The sequence below is a fragment of the Narcine bancroftii genome, chromosome 9, assembly GCF_036971445.1.
Source record: "Narcine bancroftii isolate sNarBan1 chromosome 9, sNarBan1.hap1, whole genome shotgun sequence".
Classification (NCBI taxonomy): Eukaryota; Metazoa; Chordata; class Chondrichthyes; order Torpediniformes; family Narcinidae; genus Narcine; species Narcine bancroftii.
The window spans coordinates 10,372,277-10,392,131 of NC_091477.1; positions in this window are offsets into that span (position 1 = coordinate 10,372,277).

Below are 19,855 nucleotides of genomic sequence, written 5' to 3' on the forward strand. Positions count from 1 at the left end.
TTCTGTCTACATGCAATGCTAACTAGTATTCAAATGAGAATATTCAGACAGGATGCAGTTGAGAACTGAGTAATGAAACAACCACATTTTTCTTGTTACCTTGCTACCAATCATCAGTCCAATTAGCCTACATTTTTAGGTGAAGGTTAGTCTTTGTTTTAGTGCTTAGTCTTGTGTTTGTTCCTTGTTTCGCTGTCTAAGAATAAACCCCATATCTGCTGTTTATGGACATCCAGTCTCATGCTATGTCAAAGAATTGTTGGAGGAACTCAGCAGGTCAGACAGCATGGACCATTTCGACTCATGGATGCTGTCTGACCTGATGAATTCCTCCAGAAATAATTTGCCTGCTCGGGATTCCAGCATCAGAAGTCTTTGTTTTTCTCTGTTACACGATGCCAAAAGTGTCATATATTGTGCAGCAGTTCATCCATGTCTTGCCTGATAGAGCTTGTAGGGTTGCCTCTGTTGTTGCATCTTTCAGTTTATTTCTGAGTAAAGATGTAAGAAAAGGCAACCAGAGGCCAACAATAATAAGGCAGCCTTTAAATGACACCATGAATGCACAGTTACTCTAAAGTGAGTATGTACATAATAACAAAAATCATGAAATGGGTAAATTTTTGCTTGTAATCTATAAAAAAAATTGACATCAAAATAGAACAGTAAGAGAATTGTTATTTATCCTGAAAACAGATTAAATCTAATTCTGATGTGAAAACAATTATCGTAAAAATATTGAACTCAATGCTCACCTTCATTTTACTAAGTACTACAAAGTAATGGTCGACTTGCTCCTGGAAGAGAAAGACTATGGTTAGTTTTACTGTGATGCGGCCCCACATATAATTTATCCAGTCCATAGTGACATGTATTTTTATGCTGCGATAAAATATCTTACCTCTGATGAAATTTGTTTCATTTCATGAAAAGCATTAATAATTTCATCAATCCGATTGTCCGCAGAAGTAGCAAATACATAACAAGCGAGCAAGATCAGGCATAAGCGCATCATTGTTCTTTCTCACTGGATGCTTCTCTCGCCTGTTTATTTGCAGGATAAGGAATGAACTGATCGTAACTTGTTCTGACAAAATAGCCTCTTTATATCCTTCAGCATCACACAGGAAGTCAGATCATCAGGTTGAAAGTAAGGGGTGTGGTGGAAGGGGGGGAAATGCCATCTCCAGAGGTTACATGGAATCCACCTTAACATTCACAGCCACATCTGTGCAAAGGCGCAACTGCCCAACAAGTAGAGTAGAAGTCATTGCGCAATGGAGTTGCTCCTTTTATCATTTGCGAATTGGAAATTATGAAAACCCAAATGTCAGTGCGCCTTAATCTATCAAAATCAGTTTCTGGTAAGGAAAATAAATTTACCACTGTCCCCCAGGTTGAGCTTTATCTATCAACTCAAAGACCACATTTCTCACCTTGCTACTTGCAGCAGTGGCACCAAAACTACTTCCCATTGCACGTAATTTTCTTTCGTGACGCTCAGAAGGTATAGTTATCCCTGGGAGGACAATGGAAAAAAAAAATTCAAAGTAACTTTTTCTGCCACATGCAATCAACATTTAAAAGTTTTAACAGATAATTTGGCATTCGGAGTGTCTAATGAATCTATACAAATAATTATCAGTCTTAAAAATAAATATAGATTATAGACAATAGGTGCTGGAGAAGGTCACTCAGCCCATCAAGCCAGAACCGCCATTCATTTCGATCATGGCTGATCTTCCACTATCAGTACCCTGTCCCAGCCTTCTCCCCATAACCCTTCATTCCCCTGTTCACAAGATCTAAATCCCTCTTGACTTATCCAAAGAACCCACCTCTATCACCCTCTGCGGCAAAGCATTCCACAACTCTCTGGGTAAAAATATTTTTTCTCATTTCTGTCCTAAAGAGCCTTCCCTGTATTCTTAAACTATGGCCTCTAGTCTCCCCCAAGATCGGGAACATGGAATCAGTTTCTATCGGGTCCAATCCCTTAATAATCTTATATACCTCAATCATATCTCCCCTCATCCTTCTAAATTCTAACGTATTCAACCCCAGTTGATCCAACCTTTCGGCATACGTCAATCCTGCCATCCCAGGAACTAACCTTGTGAATCTACGCTGCACTCCCTCAATAGCGAGAACGTCCTTCCTCAAATTAGGAGACCCGAACTGGACACAATACTCCAGGTGTGATCTCACCAGGGCTCTGTACAACTGCAGAAGGACATCTTTACTCCTACACTCTATTCCCCTTTTTATGAAGCCCAACATGTCATTTCACAGTTTGTGGAACCTGCATGCTAGCTCTTAGTGACCTGATGTACAAGTACACCTGGATCATGTGCCACTTCCCCACTCCCTAACTTCACTCGATTTAAATAATAATCTGCCTCCCTGTTCCTGCCTCCAAAGTGGATAACCTCACATTTATCCACATTAAACTGCATCTTCCATGCATCCGCCCACTCACCCAACCTGTCCAAATCCCCCTGCATTTTCCTGCCATCTTCCTCACACTTCACCCAGTTTTGTATCATCTGCAGATTTGCTAATGCTATTTATAATGATCTTATCTAATATATATGATAAACAACTGAGGATCCAGCACCAAGCCCTGCAGGACCCCAACTGTCACATCCTGCCATCCCAAAAGTGACCCGTTAACCCTAACTCTTTGTTTCCTGTCTGTCAACCAATTTTCTATCCATGTCAGTACCCTCCCCCCAATAGCATGCTCTCTGATTTTGCCTACTAATCTCCTGTGCAGACCTTATCAAACACCATCTGAAAGTCCATGTACATCACATCCACTGGCTCTCCCATGTCCACCCTCCTCGTCACATCCTCGAAAAATTTCAGAAGATTCGTCAAGCATGATTTTCCCTTCAGAAATCCACGCTGACTTGTAATGATAGTATTATTAAGCATTCTGTTATTTCTTCTTTTATAATAGATTCTAATAGCTTCCCCACTACTCCCTCCCTCCCTTATTAAAAAAGCGGCACAACATTAGCCACCCTCCGATCCACAGGCACCACTCCTGAATCTATAGAACATTGGAAAATGTCGACCAATGCGTCCACAATTTCAAGAGCAATCTCCCTAAGCACCCTGGGATGCAGTCCATCAGGCCCTGGGGACTTATCAGCCTTCAGTCCATTCACATGCTTTCGAAATTCCAATACCATTGGAATTTCTATCAATTTCTTCAATACTGCAGGACCTCTACTCCCTATCTGACCTTTACCTGTATCTTCCCTGGTGAAGACAGATCTAAAGTATCTGTTAAACACATCCACCTGTCCCTCTCTATATACTGTACACATTATATGCTCAAAAAACAACAGTAAATTAGTTAAACGTAACCTGTCCTTCCTGAATCCATGAAGGAGAAGGAAAATCCCAGAAAATCCATATAGATATGCAATGGTCTTTGAATCCAGAATTCCTCAATTTTGAAAATCAAATCCTCGTGTTCAATATAAATGCTGAAAATGATGAACACATACCATTGTTCTCTGGTTCCTTGCGACAGTGAGGGTACACAAGAGGCTGCAGATACTGGAATCTGGAGAAAAAGACAAAACTCAGTGGGTCAAATATTGAATTAAACGCAAAAGTCTGCAGACTCTGTAATCGGACGAATTCGGCAGGCCTCATAGGTGGTAAAAATATATAACTGACATTTTGGGCCTGAGCCTTTCTTCAAAGTCTGAGTAAAAAGCAGGCAGGCTCCTGAATTAAAATACTGAGGAGAAGGAAAGGAAGAACATGGAAAGGTGCACAGACTGACAGACAAGTCAAGTATTAAATTTAAATGTTTAAAATTTAGACATGCAGCAAGGTATCCCGTAAGCCCGTGCCACCCAATTACACTCGGAACGTTTTGAAGAGTGAGAGGAAACTGAAGCATCTGGAGGAAATCCACACAGACATGGGAAGAACAGGCAAACTCCTTTCAGACTGCACAGGATTCGAGCCCCGGTCCCGGTCGCTGGCACTGTAACAGCATTGTACTAACTACTATGCTAAACATAATAAAGGGTTGTAGACAAAAGAATTATATTTATTTTCCTCCCACTGATGCTCCTCGACACACTAAATTCCTGCAGCAGGTTGTATTTTGTTCCATTTTCTTGCTGTTACTGAAATCTCCTACATCCCTTTAACCCTATAAAATATCCTGGATCCTTGTTCACTTCCAAACTTAACTCTCCACCATTGGTTTTCAAGTTTAAATTTAGATTTTAGAAACATAGCATGGTATGGCCCATGAGCCTGTTCTGCCCAATTATATCCAATTGACCTACAAACCCCGGTACGTTTTGAAGGATGGGAGGAAACCAGATGCACCCCCCCCCCCCCCAGGGAAAGTCCACGCAAACATGGGGAGAACATACAAACTGCTTACAGACAGCGCGGGATTTGAACCCTGGTCCCAAAAGTTAGCGCTGTAACCACGTTGCACTAACCACTATGCCAACCATTCTGCCCTTCATCTAACAAGGCCTTCATGCTCTGGATTTTCTGAAGCAAGGTTTTATCCCAAAATGTCAAATGACTCACTGGATTTGTTTTTGTGCTCTAGATTCCAGCATCTGCGGTTTCCCGCGTCTCTATTTCCCTCTCCAAACCTCATTAATTCGTTATTTTTGAAGGTAACAGGCTCATTCACCCTATAAGTCCGTGCCGCCCAATTACACCTGGTATGTTTTGAAGAGTTTTCATTTCATTTGAAACGCTCTCCAGGACCTTTGCGTCTGACCAAGCTTTTGAATGATCTCCTTAAATAGCCTGTGCCATGCTCTCCTGAAGCACCATGGGAAACTTTGGTCCCTTAACCAAACACTTTAATTAGAATTTACAATTGCTGTCATTAAAAAAGAGATTAAGCAACAAAAAGTCTTTCAAACCTTCTTGCTCCACTGTCATTTCATTTAAATGTTTCTCGTTAAGTTTTTACCATATCACTGAACACAGAGACAAAAGACCAGCTCTTAAATTTTGTGGGTTCCATCATTCTCCAGTTTTAATCCCATCAAAGTATTGCAGAGCTCCTTGGGACATAACACAAAGCTGAAAGTAAATCAAATACTGGAAAGCTGAAGCTAAAATAGAAAGTGCTTGTAATACTCAATAGGTCAGGTAGCATCTGTGGAAAGAGAAACATAGTTGGATTTTCAGATCAAAAAGCTTTTATTGGCAATGCTACCTGACCTGCCAAGTATTTCCAATATTTCCATTTTTATTCCTCTCCATCTGTTACATTGAAATCTCCTGGAATTACAAACAAAAATGGATATAATCTACAAAATTGTTCTTGCAATCTGACATTCATGGCGTGCTAATACACAGAAATCCCAAAGAGTATTCTAACTCACGGTGTAATCCAATAAATTACCCATGACAGAAAGAATCACCCTTTTTCCCTGAGTAATCTGTTCCAGCTGGTATCGCAAATATTGCTCATTCTGCAACTGTCATTTTTATAGCTTTGAAAATTACACACTGCGTATGCACTGAACGAGCTCCAATGTGCAAGCCCACTGTGCATGCACCAACTGAAGACTAATGCATGCGCACAGGAATCAAGATGGCCATACCCAGCCTATGGATCCCGGGATGCTGAATAACAAGGTAAGTACGCGCATTTTGGCTCTTACAGGCCCTGTATCCCTGTTATAGTTTGTCAGATACAACATAAATTGCGTAAATTTTCTATTTTTTCTTATTTTTTCAAAATGTGGTCGTATGTGCAGATGGACATATTGTAAGTCAGGGAGTACCCATATTTGTGAATTGGATTGGTATTTCCTGACCAAACTTTCCCTAGTTGGGATCAAATCAAATTATTATTACTCTATTTCAGCCGGCTGGAAAGATTTAAAAACATGAAATCTGAAGTCTAAATGAAAAGAAATTAAACATGTTATACCTTGATTTTGCCTTTCCCACATATCCTTCAAGCTAGAACGTGCAAACTGATTGCTCTATTGCATACCACAGAGCTATAGAAAAATAAATTAACCAACTTTACCCTCTAGCATTTATTCCAGTTGTTGATACATTTTGCAGATAATAGTCTTAATTTATTAGGTACTCTTTCTATATATTTAATGATTACAGTATGTCCATTATTTTTTCATTTTTATCGATGACAAGGCAAAAAATAATGCAGGAATTTATTTTATTGCATGCAATTATTTTTGTAATCCAATGGATCATATCACATTAATGTAGGTGTGAATGTACATCAATCCTAACAGCTTCAATTTTTGGTAAATTTGATAAGAAGTCTGCTTGTTATCGACAGTGGCTTCCTGCTTGGTTTAATTCTTGATAGAGGTGAGTATGTATTTCAATCATGTCGCGGTCTCTTTGACTGTCGCATCAGATCAGCCAGGTATTCCCTGTAGAGTAATCTTAACGAGGAGTCACATGCCATCTCAAAGTGGCATGAAAAGCCACAAAATAGTTTTTTTTTAAAAGAAAACCAAACATTCAATCATAGAACTGCCCAAGACTCAGATCTCTCATCTTTATTTAATATTTGACTGACTTCACGGGTGTCAGATTAGTAAGAGGTAAATTACGGTGGATCCCTTAATTTCCCAATCAAGATTTTGAAAAGCAATTGCAAATCATTATCTCAGCTAGAGAAGACGTGTGTTGTCTGACACCAACAAGTGGAGGAGGAAATTCCTCAAGCATTTTGTAATCTTTTCCTACATGATGTACAAACATTCAAGTTGAAAACATTAACACGTTGCCAGATGTGTTATACCAAGCACATCAGTGGTAAATGTTAAATTCAACGAAACAACCTTGAAATTGTGTTTAAGTCAGCTTTAATAACCATGTCAATGAAACTAAGAGATTGGTGGAGTTGAAAATACTTTTTCATTTCCTAATGACTTTTAGGGGCAGAAGTTTGAATGGCTATATGTTCTAACCCAGCCATTCTCAACCTTTATCACTCTGCTCAAAGTTTATGGCCCCCCTTCCCTGCAAAACAGTTCTTTAGTTGGTTTCTTTCGTATTTCTCTCCTACAGATGACGCCCCATTGAGAATGACTGGAACTTGATTTTCATTTCAATGAGGTTCTCTCTTTACCATCCTCTGAAATGCTGCGATGATATATTCCGTTATTTTATAGGTAACGGATAAAACTGAAACCATCTTGGATATTAACTAGTCACCAAGTTCAGTCATAGAAAATAAACATACCGGAGAAACTCAGCAGTTCATGCAGCATCCACAGGAAATAAAGGGTAACCATCTATTCCAGCCTGGGCTCTTCGTCAGACAGAAACAAAAAGAGATAGGCACCTGAGTAAAAAGGTGGAGAGAGTGGGATGAAGAGGAGAGGAGAGGAGGGAGGAAGAGGTTGGGGGGGTGGGGGTTTGTGGGAGAAGAGCACAGGCTAAAAGGCAAGAGGTGATAGGTGGATACAGGTGGGAGGGGAGAAGAAAAAAATCTGAGAAGTGATGGGAGAACAGGTAGCTGATAGGAGAGGGCCAGGAAGGGAGTTGGGATCTGTGGGAGATAGATGGAGGGATAGGGAAAGAGATTCAGGGGAGGGGGTTAAAAGCAATCGGAGAGGTTGATGTTAATGCCATCTGGTTAGAGGGTTGATTTGCCTTTACATCCTATAGATGCCTGCTTGAGTTTCTCCAGCGCATTTGTGCATTGCACTCGACCCCAGTATCAGCCAACTTTTTTGTTGAACAACTTTTATCACGGAAAAAGTAACACCAGCTCTGCCCTGTTGACGTCCGCAAAAGCCTCCGCTCAGATATTCAGGACAAATTTGGAGAGCTGCCCCACAGATTAGCTGACCAGTACACTGATGCCCTCGAGACGATGGAGACTGAGCAACAAAAAAAAATCCTCTGGAGGAACTTGATGACTTGAGCAGCATCAGTGTTGGGTAAATGAATGGCCAATGTTACGTCTCTTTCCACGACTCAATGAAACTCAGACATCAACATGTCCTCCACTGATGCTGGTCAGTCTGCTGAGTTTTTCAAGCAATTGATTTTGCACAACAGACCAGACAAAATTATACCTCAGTATGTACTAAGTTCTTCCATTGCATTTCTGGAGAACTTCATGTCCCATTGACAAGATTGGCCCATCCGATCACAACCCTAACCCTAACCTTAATGGCACAGGGGTAGAAATCTGGGCAAATCTTAAATTCCTGAAAGTCACTATCTCAGACGACCTTTTCCATACTAATGTCATCGTTTAGAAAATATGTCAGTGGCTCTACTTCCTCAGGAGTTTATGGAGGTTCAGTTTGGCATCGGAAACCTTGGCAAATTTCTACAGATGTAGAAATTGGGCTGACCAGCTGCATCACAGCCTGGTGTAGGGGCACCGATACTTGTGAGCTGAAAGCCCTGCAAAATGTAATGGCATGGCCCAGTACATCACAGGCAAATCTCTCAGAGAGCATCAGCAATCATCAAGGATCCACATCACCCAACACATGCACTTGTCTTGCTGCTGCCATCAGGAAAGATGTATAGGTGGCACAAGGCATGAACCACCAGGTTCAGGAACAGTTGCTACCCCTCCACCTCCTAAACAATAGCCTCAGTCAGAGACTCATTAGATTAGATTAGATTAGAATGAACTTTATTGTCATTGTGCCATGTAAAATACAAAGCCAATGAAACACAATTAGCATCCAACCAGAAGTTTAAAAAATAGCGCTATATACAAGCAACTGCATGCAAACAAAAACGAGTGGATTCAGCAAGCAAACAATTATAAAAGTGTTGACAGTTCAATGTGAGTGCAGAACCACTAAGTGCTGGAATTTAAAGTTCAGCAGCATCGCAGCTTCTGGGAAAAAAGCTCTTCTTGAGCTTGGTGTTCGAGAGCAAAGGCTCCTGTAGCACCTACTGGATGGAGGGAGACTAAAATGTCCATAGTTAGGGTGAGATGCATCCTTAATGATGCTCTTCATCCTGCCCAGGTAGCGTTCCTGATATGTTCAGTCTCCATCATCTCGATAACATCAGTGTACTGGTCAGCTAATCTGTGGGACAGCTCTCAATGGTGGGCAATTGAATGCCGATGATCCACTGGGCAGTTTTCACCACCCACTTTAGGGCTTTATGGTTCAATATGAGATCATTACCGCACCACACTGAGATGCTCTCAATGGTACAGCCATAAAAATCCATCAATATCCTGGGACAGAGGTGTACTTTCTTTGTGCTCTGCAGATGGAGGACTGCAAGGACCAGGACTCTCACTTTGACATGAAATGCCTTTAGCCTGCCGTAAGGAATACAAACCATCAGCAGAAATTGCCTGGCTCCCCTTACAGCCAGAGAAAGAGAAGTAAAAGAGAGGCAATTCAGAGTCACTCTGTGTGCATGAATTTGCCTCCAGTGCTCCCACAGCCTCTGCAGCTACACAGACTTCATTTGAAACTGTCGGCAACGCAAGCTCCAGATCTAAACCTCCAACATGATTGAGAAGCCTTCAGCACCCTTGGCCCCCTCTCTCATTTTGGTTCCAATACCTGGTACCCCTTCAGCCAGATTCTAGCCAGTCTCCAGCAGTCTGAAGCCTGGTGTGAGTCCTTTGACCACAGTCATCAGCTGCCAGCAGCCTGCACAGGTTCCTCATGGACACCAACAGCCCACCCATCGCTGTTTGCCCTTCAGCCGCAGAACCTCTCACTGGTCTACCGCCATGGTCACCACACCATTGGGTCGTCTCCTCTGCTTCTCCTTCTCCCCATTTTCTGCTGCCCTGCACCAGTCCTCTGATTCTCTAGAGTCTGCAACTACTGTTGAAACCAGGCATTGCCATCTTGGACCGAGTCCCTGCAGTCACAGGATGGATGGATATATCAGTAGCTGGACTAGATGGTAGAACCCTGCAGAGGAGCTCCATGTCTCAGCCCTCCACTCTCCCAGGTCCACAACAGAGGCACCGCAGCCATTACAGAAAAACTGAAAAATGGGAGAATAGCAGAGACAATTCTGCTCCATCCTTTTGCTCTACCAATATTTGAATACAATGGTCAAAAGAATACATTAAAGCCAATGAAATCTGCATGCTTTCCTGCCAAAAGAGCAAGTCAAAACAAACGTTTGAAAAATGGATAAATTCCTACAAATCATGTCAAGTGACGTTTGACCCAACAAAGGATGCATCCCCAAACCTTTAATCTCTCTGGTCCTTCATGCAGGAACTGGCTGACCTTCCAAATATTTTCAACATTTTCCACATCTACAACATTTATGGCATTTACTCTCAAAAGGAAAGAAATTAGAACCTCATCCAACATTGCATTTATAAAATGTCTCATGACCTACCACCTCTTGCTCCAAACACCTTCCTCCCCCCCCCACCCCAGCTTCTTTCCAGCTCTGTATATGTAATTTCCCTCCTTTTTTAAATTTGTTTTGATAAAATATCTCAATTAGAAACATTGACTATTTCTACCCAAAGGATTAAAAGCACAAAATTCTAGAGAAGCTCAACAGGTAAAACAGTGTCCTTTATGTGGCAAAGCCCAAAACGTGCTAAGTTTGCTGTTTAGGAGTCTGATGGTGGAGGGGTAGCCACTGTCCCTGAACCTGCTGGTACGAGTTTTGTGGCACCTGTACCTCGTTCCTGATCTATAACCTTCATGCTCTCAGTAAGTCTTTCACTTGGAGCTCCTATTTATAGTGGAGGCAGGATGATGTCTGATTATTTATGTCTATGTTTGTCCTGATGTCAAGAGATTTCACACAAATGAAGGACAGGAGCAGGTTATCAATATTACATCTGCTTTATTACATGACAATAAAAGAATCTTGAACCTTGAAATTACAAGTCGATTTTCTACGATGTCCCAGATCAAGTTGGATCCTCAATCACATAACAGAAATAATAAAAATACTACAAAAGATTGCTCTTAAAACATTGTGAATTGCTTACTGTGCTCAGTTAAATTGAGCGTTTTGGAAATTCTGGTGTCACCAGGAAGGACCAAATGTTCAGCAGACCGAAGCTTATTTCACATCACTTTGTCACTTTGCATGATCATACAAGTTATAAGTGATGAGAAGCAATTGAGCAAATCTTCGAGGTGTTAATTTTCAAGTGAAATCACTTGTAAAGCATCGAGAAATCTTATGATGAGCATTTTGTTCTATGATGCTTCAATTGTTCCCCAAAGCAATTGGCAAATCCTTGCTTTCCATGACTCAAAGAAGGATGAACAACAAAAACCTGCATCTTTCACAATGTCCAGGCAATGAAAAGAATGAAAATTATGGACCTAATTCTCCTACATTAAGTCAACATTATATCCATCTGTTCAGATGCTGCTTAAAGATCAGATGGTGTTAAAAGAAAGAGCCCTACTTTCTCTCAAAACCCTCTTGAATCCCAGCTCCGAATCCAACCCAGAACACACTTTTAATCTCAAGTTTCACATGCTCTCTCTTCAATATTTTTTAATTACCTATTTGGCTCATTGTTGGCTCTATTGGTATCCTCTAATTTTGTTTGCCCTCACAAGCGTAAACTCTCACAATGCACCTGACTTTATACAAGACCTTGTATAATTTTCAGGACCACACCCCACCCCCACCCCCCCCCCCCACCCCAGCTTTCCTTTTTATGGGAAAAAAAACACTTGCATTTTATCATCAGTTATAACGTAATATTTCTGGTACCTCCGCTGGAAATCATTTTGTGTATTTGTGTTCTTTTTATGGCAACCAGAATTGTGAGCAATGTTCCATGTTTGATACTCGTCCAGCCTAACATCCCGACTGTTCAGTGCTGTTGTCTTTTTTTCTAGGACTTTTCCCTACGAATATTAACTATTCCATTTTTTTATTATTGGCTTCTAAATACTTTATTTTCTGATCATTCTCTTTGCAAAGATATGGCCTGACCTGCTGAGCAATTATAGCAAATTCATTTCATTATTATTGATTTTCCAATGCTCATGTGCACTTTTACCATATTTGCCATATTTCTATGTTGTAAAAAAGGAACTGATTTCATCCCATTCTGTCTGTGCCTATTGGTAGAGCAATCCCATTTCCCCAATAATTCTCTTCTGTAACCTATTCTCCCTTCATTCTCAAAATTTCCCTCCAGATTGTTGCACTCATCCACCAGGAGCAATTTGTAGCAGCCAAGTATTGTGTCTTTGGAATGTGGCTGGAAACTGTCATTCTTTGGAAAAACCGAAGTGGTCAGGTACAAGCCCCAAGCATAGCAGTAAAGATCAGGTTTGCACCTGGATCGCTAGAACAGTGAGGCAAATGCTCCACTACCTATGTCATAGTTGATCACAACATTCTTTTCCCAATGTGTTTATAGAATATTTTGCGACTTGTTTCACGTTCCTTATTTTTGGAATTTTTTTGTTTATTGTACCATGAACCATATCAATAACAATATATACAATCTTTCATCATTAAAATATGCACAGTGACATTTCCTTTTTTTTCACCCCTTCATCCCTCCCACCCTCCCCACCCCCATAACTTAAAATAAGAATGAAAAGCAAACAAACAAACAATAAAAACACACAAAAAAGAAAAAATGAAAAAAGTAAGTCATATCGTCCATATTTCCAACCACTGATGTCAGGCTAACTGGGTCCTTCCGCTGCATTCCTCCCTTCTTGAATAGAGGAGTGACATTTGCAATTTTCCAGTTCCTGGGACTATACCGAAATCTATTGATTCCTGAAAGTCGTACTTGTATCATATCACTTTAACTGATGGAGGTTCGAAAGCAGCGGTTTCTAACATATTCTGTGTACAGTTCCCAAATTTATTCAGATAAAGTATATTTGTCTTTTAGATTGTAAGTAGACCTGTTTTATGTTCCTTGATCATTTATTTTCATTGTTTATTTTGTGAATTCCTGATCCATATTTTTTTTTTAATTCTACCAATCTCTTCCTAAAAGAAGTAGCGGTAGAGATTTTGGAAGCATTGGAAATTATCTTTCAGGAATCAATAGATTCTGCCATAGTCCCGGGAACTGGAAAATTGCAAATGTCACTCCTCTATTCAAGAAGGGAGGAATGCAGCAGAAGGACCCAGTTAGCCTGATATCAGTGGTTGGGAAGATGTTGGAGTCAATTGTCAAGGGTGAGATTAGGGAGTTCTTGGAGGCACATGACAAGACAGGCCAAAGTCAGGATAGTTTCCTTAAGTAAAATCTTGTTTGATAAGCCTATGAAGTTTTCTGAAGAAGTGGCAAGGAGGCTAGATTGGGGAGATGCAGTGGATGTTGAATGTTTGGATTTTCAGATGGTGCCACACATGAGGCTACTTGACAAGATAAGAGCCAATGGGCTAAAACGGGAAACATATTAGCATGAGTAGAGCATTGGCTGATTGGCAGAAAGCAGAGAGTCAAACTACAGGGATCATATTCTAGTTGGCACCCAATTGCTGTGGTTGGTGTTGGGGCCACTTCTTTTTATCTTGTATATCAAAGATTTATATTATGGAATGAATGGTCAAGTTTGCAGATGATATGAAGGTCGGTGGAAAAGCAGGCCGTGTTCAGGAAACAGGGAGGCTGCAGAAGAGTATGATGCCCAAGCTAAACTAAAGCTGCTGCTTGCACATGATATATTCCCTGCATATTCGCTTGTCTATTATACATATATGCTTTCATTCAGGGCAACCCATTCCAGGCGCCCATGGTTCTCTGCGTTTAAAAAAAAACTTGCCCAACACATATCTTTTAAACTTCGTACAAGTTGTATAAGAATTTATACAAGGCCGATATATTTCTTTTAGCAAGATTATCCATCAGCAGGAGACTGAGCTTTAATTAATGCAGAACGTCTGGTAAAAATGATTGTAGCAAAGCAGAGAAAAAATGTTTTGATCCAAACACTGAGGGTTTTGGGGAGGAGGGGGAATTAAAGGCATCTGCAACTCATGGATTGAAAGTACGCTTGAGTCAAAAAGAGCTACCATGTTTTTTAAAAATAGCTGGATAATGTTAGGTAACCCTCAAGACTATAAACTGAGAAGTGAAAAATAGAAAACTGTTTGGCACTGAGATGGAAATGGTAGAAAAAAAATAGCTGTTTTCTGTATTACAACAACTTTCATGGCCTGAAAGAGTCCCAAAGAAATGTTTAGCTATTTAAATATTATTTGATGTGCAGGCTGATGGATTACTTTATAATTATCTTATTAAATTGATACTGCACCCAAAATTCATATTTGGTATATGAAAAAAAGAGAAAAAAAAAACACTAACCTGTAATAGAACATTTGTAGTTAATTTCTCATTGAAATATGAACCTTACATTTCATCTCCCACCTTCCAGTCTCACTACATTCTACAGAGGATGTATCAAGAGTATCCTGTGCAACTGCATCATTGCCTGGTTTGGAAGCTGTACCACCTCAGACCGCAAGACCCTGCAGAGGATAGTGAAGTCAGCGGAAAAGATCATTGGGGGAATCTCTTCCTACCATGACGGCATCTAAAGGCAGAAGGAAATAAACATTGTAAAGGACTCCACACACCTCTCATGTAAACTGTTCTCCTTTCTGCCATCTGGTAGGAGGTACCGTAGCACTTGGGCCGTTACGTCCAAATTGGGCAACAGTTTCTTCCCCCAAGCCATCAGGCTCCTGAATTCCCAGAACATATGTGGATAGTGTACTGTAGATTTTACTGTATATGTCTTAATATTTTAATACTTCAGTGTGTTTATCTTCTATTCTAACTTATATTTATGTAAATATGCTCCGTGGTCCTGGAGAAACACTATCTCATCTTTACTGTGCGTGCACAGTAAATAAAAGTGACTTGACTTGACTTTCTCGCACATTTGACCACATTGGACTTTAAGCATTCATTTTGGGTAGAGCTTAGGAGTTTTCTATGAAAACACTGATGCTATTTACCCATGGCATCATGTTACTAATTAAACTTTCTGATTCAGTGGTTCTCAGCCTTTTTCTTTCCACTCACGTATGACATAGGTGCTCTGTGATTAGTAAGCAATTACTTAAAGTGGTATACGAGTTGAAAGAAAAAAGTTTGAAAACCACAGTTTTAATTATAGCTAAGTGATTCATTACGTGCACTGTTATGAGCCCAAAGGATCCCAAAACCCAGCAGCAATAGATATTCTATACGACGAATAGTTACTTAAACAAAAGTTGTTTTTAATTATCTTTAAACATGAGAACAGAATCAAACTTTAACTTATCACTATTAACTTAATCCTCTTCTAATTCTAAGCGCATGTGTATGTAATGAGTGTGTAAATTTAAGAAAAGTTCTTTGGTTCACAGTTCAATCTCATTTTTCATTCCTCCAAGTTCTCTGGTTGCAGGCAATTCTTATACTGTGCACAGAACTTAACATGTATAAAGTTCACCAACCTTTGGTGCTTGAAAGGTAAATGGTTACCACTCAGGAAGGTTCTAGTAGGTTTGTAGAGAGAGATGTGTGGTTCAAGGATTTCCACAACTGAGGTACCACCATTAGTCACCTCAATGTCTCGCTGATGAAACTTGCCCCATCAGAGTTCTCCAGATGATAACCTCTTTCTTTCAAGCTATCACAAAGTTCCTTTCAATTTCGCTTATTCCAAGAGAAACATCAGACAGATCGCACTTCCAGCCATCCACCACTCTGAGCTTCTGTTTCAGTTCCTGGCTTGTTACAGCTTTCTATATCACACACAGTCAAAGTCTCCCTTCTGTCTATCTGTCTGTCTCTCTCTCTCTCTCAAGCCACTTTCAGGTGGCCACCTGACTGTAAAGCCGTCTATTGTACTCCAATGCGGCTGTTGGGTGGCACCTGAATGTGGAGAACCTGGCCAGGAGGAGCACCTACCTAACCCTCTTCATGTAGGTATAATCCCCAGCTCTGAGAATCTCCCATGGCAGCTAAAAGCAGCAGTGGCTGCCGGGGGTGGACTGATGATGTCGTGGTGATATCATCAGACATCGATTCTGGCTTGTATTATACTGCAGGTTAACGATATCAGTGGAACTGCTAAACGATCAAAGGTAATCAAAGTTTCCATGGGTTTATTTTTACACACAGCACATCTATATTTGTAAGTTAAACAAGAAAGTCTGCAGACACAATATTACTTTGAAGCTTTAATTTTAATGCATTAGTGTTTGATGGAGATGCTAAATGGAAGTGTGGACGTGTAGATGAAACAAAAAACCTGGCCACAATAATACATTCTGCGCCCAAAGAGAGCCAGGTGTTTCTCGATCGCTTGTCAGAATTAAATTTGTCATTTTTCGCAAAGCTCGACCTTCCGCTTTCCTTCCCTTTGGCAGGCAAGTTTGAAATCTAGAGCCAACCTTCCCTTCCCACTCACATGCCATCTTAAGCAATCCCTTACTAATCATGGAGCATCGATGGCATAGGGATTACTTAAAGTGGTATGTGAGTAGAAAGAAAAAGGATGAGAACCACTGATCTAAGCAATGCTGATAAATGGTCATCAATTTGAATGGTTACTCCCTTCAAAGAAAAAAAGAATCTCAGGATTGTATGTGATGTCATGCATGCACGCTGACAATAAATCTGAACTTTGAATTTTGATGCAAGAAGGGAACCTCCAGGAGAGTAAAACAGCTGGAGCAGATAGGTTACTTGCTTGAAGGCACAAAATACAAGACCTTTGCAATTCAAAATGTGTCAAGAAACTGGAGGGTTTTCTTATGGTACGAAACAATTTAGAAAGGGGTCTTCTTTAATAAGTTTTAGTATTCTTAATTGTTTATTGGGATCAGCACATTTGTGCAATGAATGTGAGCATTATATGAATTCTCATCAACTATTTTACTAAATCCTTTCAAAATACAAGAACTGCCAACTCAAAACAGAAAAATCAAAAGTCTGCGATAGTCTCATTTATGACTAACCTCATGTCTGGCAATACTTTCTCATAATTTCTTCCAATCTGTAGTCACATTAACCTTTTCATCTGGATTGTCATCACTGGAAAATTAAATGAACAATGTGTGAAAATTAGATATCAGCAAACATTTTTTACCTTAGGAAAATAGTCTTGATGCAATGTCCTGACCCAAAATGTTGACTGGCTATTCGATGTCAATGGGGACAAGATACCGAACAAGCACAGAACACAATTAGGCAGTCCGAGTTGCAATGTTTTCAAACACATAGAAGAATGTGAAAATTTTGTCTAAGTTGGACAGTTTATATGTGAAGTCTCCCAATGAGGTTTTTGCCAGACATTTACTGGCTACCAGGCGGCAAAAGCCCGGAGAATCATTAGATGATTTCTTCAGGGAGTTGGAAAAGTTAAAGAGAAACTGTAATTTTCAAGATCATAGTGTGGAACAGCTTGGAAATGAGGCAATGTGTGATGCGTTCATCGCTGGCATTGCCTCACCTGCAATTTGCCAGCAATTGTTAGATAACAAAACACTGGACTTACAGACTGCTTATAACCAAGCTACTTGTAGCGCGAATAAAAGCTCTCACGACTGGAGGGAGAACAAACACTTTTATTAGCTTATAACTATGGGTAGGGTTTCCCAGTCATCTTCAGAAGAGTTCTGGGTTTAGGTGGGAAACCAGGGCTATATATGAGCAGATGGGGTTGGAGCCAGGAGGCAGGGCCAGCCATCAGCACAACACCCGACCAGTTAATCCCAGTTCACTGGACTTCTGTATTAGACGTAACTCAATGCAAAATGATATGTACGCTATCCCAGTGGCCCAAACAGCCGAGTAGTGAACTCTTAACCACCTCAGGTATCGCAGATATGCTAGAAGGATTCTTTAGCAGGACTGCCTGATGACCTTCCAGTTGCTCTTGAGAAACAAGGTGTGGCTACCACTTATAATACAAAACGGACATATTTCTTCTATGGTATCTCTTCCCATTCACGGGATAACAGTCCAGCACATGAGGTTACTTGTAATAAATGTGCCAAAAAGGGACATTATGCCCAGGTGTGCAAATCCAAGGCCTCAACCAAGCTCAGTGGCAACAGTGGTCAATTCTCAGGCACTGGCTATACTTACTACCTTTGTGACTGTGACTGGTAAAATGTTAAGTGCTCTGTTGGATTTATGCAGTGCTAATAGTTACATTAGTGAAAAAATCACATGGAAACTAAAACTAAAGGTTCACCTATCCAGTAAAGACATTACAATGGCTTAGAAACTTTAAACACTAGTTCCCAAGGATATATTGTTGTTGACCTAACTCTTAGTCTTAATAGCCAATCACACAACTTGGTGTATTGAAAGACGTTCGTTCTGACTTAATACTTGACCAGGATTTCCAATGTCAGCATTTGATTGTGACATTTGAATACAGAGCTTGACTGAGCCGACGGTGAATGGTACTGGTCATTACAGCGCACTGACAGCGGCAAAAATAGATTAGCCATCCCTTTTTCCAAACTTGTCACGAAGCTGTAAACCAATTGCTGCCAAATCAAGATGCTTTAACAAAGAAGATCAGGACTTCATTGCAGAGGAAATTTGCCAATTACTTTCAGAAGGCAGAATTGATAAGTGCACATCACCATGGCGAGCCCAAGTGGAAGTGGTGAAAGATTCTACCCACCGATACAAGAAGCAAACGTGTGGTTTATTCACTAACAATAAATCCTTACATAGAATTGGATGCTTACCCCTTGCCAAGAAATGACAAAATGGTGAATAAACTTTCAAAACTTGAAAAGTGCCTACCACTGAAGGAGTCAGTTAAGAAGTCTACAGCTTTTGAAGCCAATGGATCTATATACCAATTTTATAGGATTCCATTTGGAATCACAAATGGGTTAGTCACCTTCCAGCCAGCTATGGACAGGGCCCTTGGGATATTTGTTTATTATGAAAAATGGATTCATGGTTTTTCTAACAAGATTCAATCATTAGTAAATACAGAGAAGTTTCCAGTGCCTTTAACTTACTTAAGAGAGAGTTGGAGGAAGCCACCCTGCACTCCGTGGATGAAAAGCTACCCTTTGAGGTAGAATGTGATGCATCTGATGTTGCTATTTCTGTTATTCTTAACCAAGGAGGGTGACACGTTACATTCATGTCAAATATGCTACAAGGAAGTGAATTGCACTTCCACATTGTAGAGAAAGAAGCGACGACCATCATTGAGGCCACCTCCTGGCATGGCAGCACTTTAGCTTGGTTACTGATCAGAGGTCAGTGGCCTTTATGTTTGACAGTAAAAGGTGTACAAAGATCAAGAATGCAAAGTTTCAAGAATGGAGGCTGGAACTTACAGCATTTAGTTACACAATAAAGTACTCTCCTGGGAAAGAGAATGTGATCCCTGATACATTTAGTCGGGCATACACTTCTTCAAACTTTACTACCTTCACAATGGACTTTATCATCCAGGAATAACTTGGCTGCTGCATTTTGTTAGAGCAAAGAATCTCCCCTTTTCTACAGAAGTTGTCAAGAAGATGCGCTTCATGCAGGGTCTGTGCTGAACTAAAGTCTCAGTTCTACCACCCACCAGGAGGGACTTTGAAACCTATGAAATGGCTTAGTATTGATTTTAAGGGTCCCCTGTCTACAGTTTTGCATAACCCATATCTGCTTAAAATAATTGATAAATACTCATGATTCCCCTTTGCCTTTTCATGTCCCAATATGCATAGTACAACAGAGATCAGATGCCTGGATCTGCTATCTAGCCTATGCAAAATGCCAAATTACACACACTCTGATCAAGGCACCACCTCTATGTCTGAAAGATTATCTCTCCCAGAAGGGAGTTGCCTCGTCATACAACCCCATATCACCTAATCAGGAATGGACAGATCAAGAGGTTCAATGGCATCATAT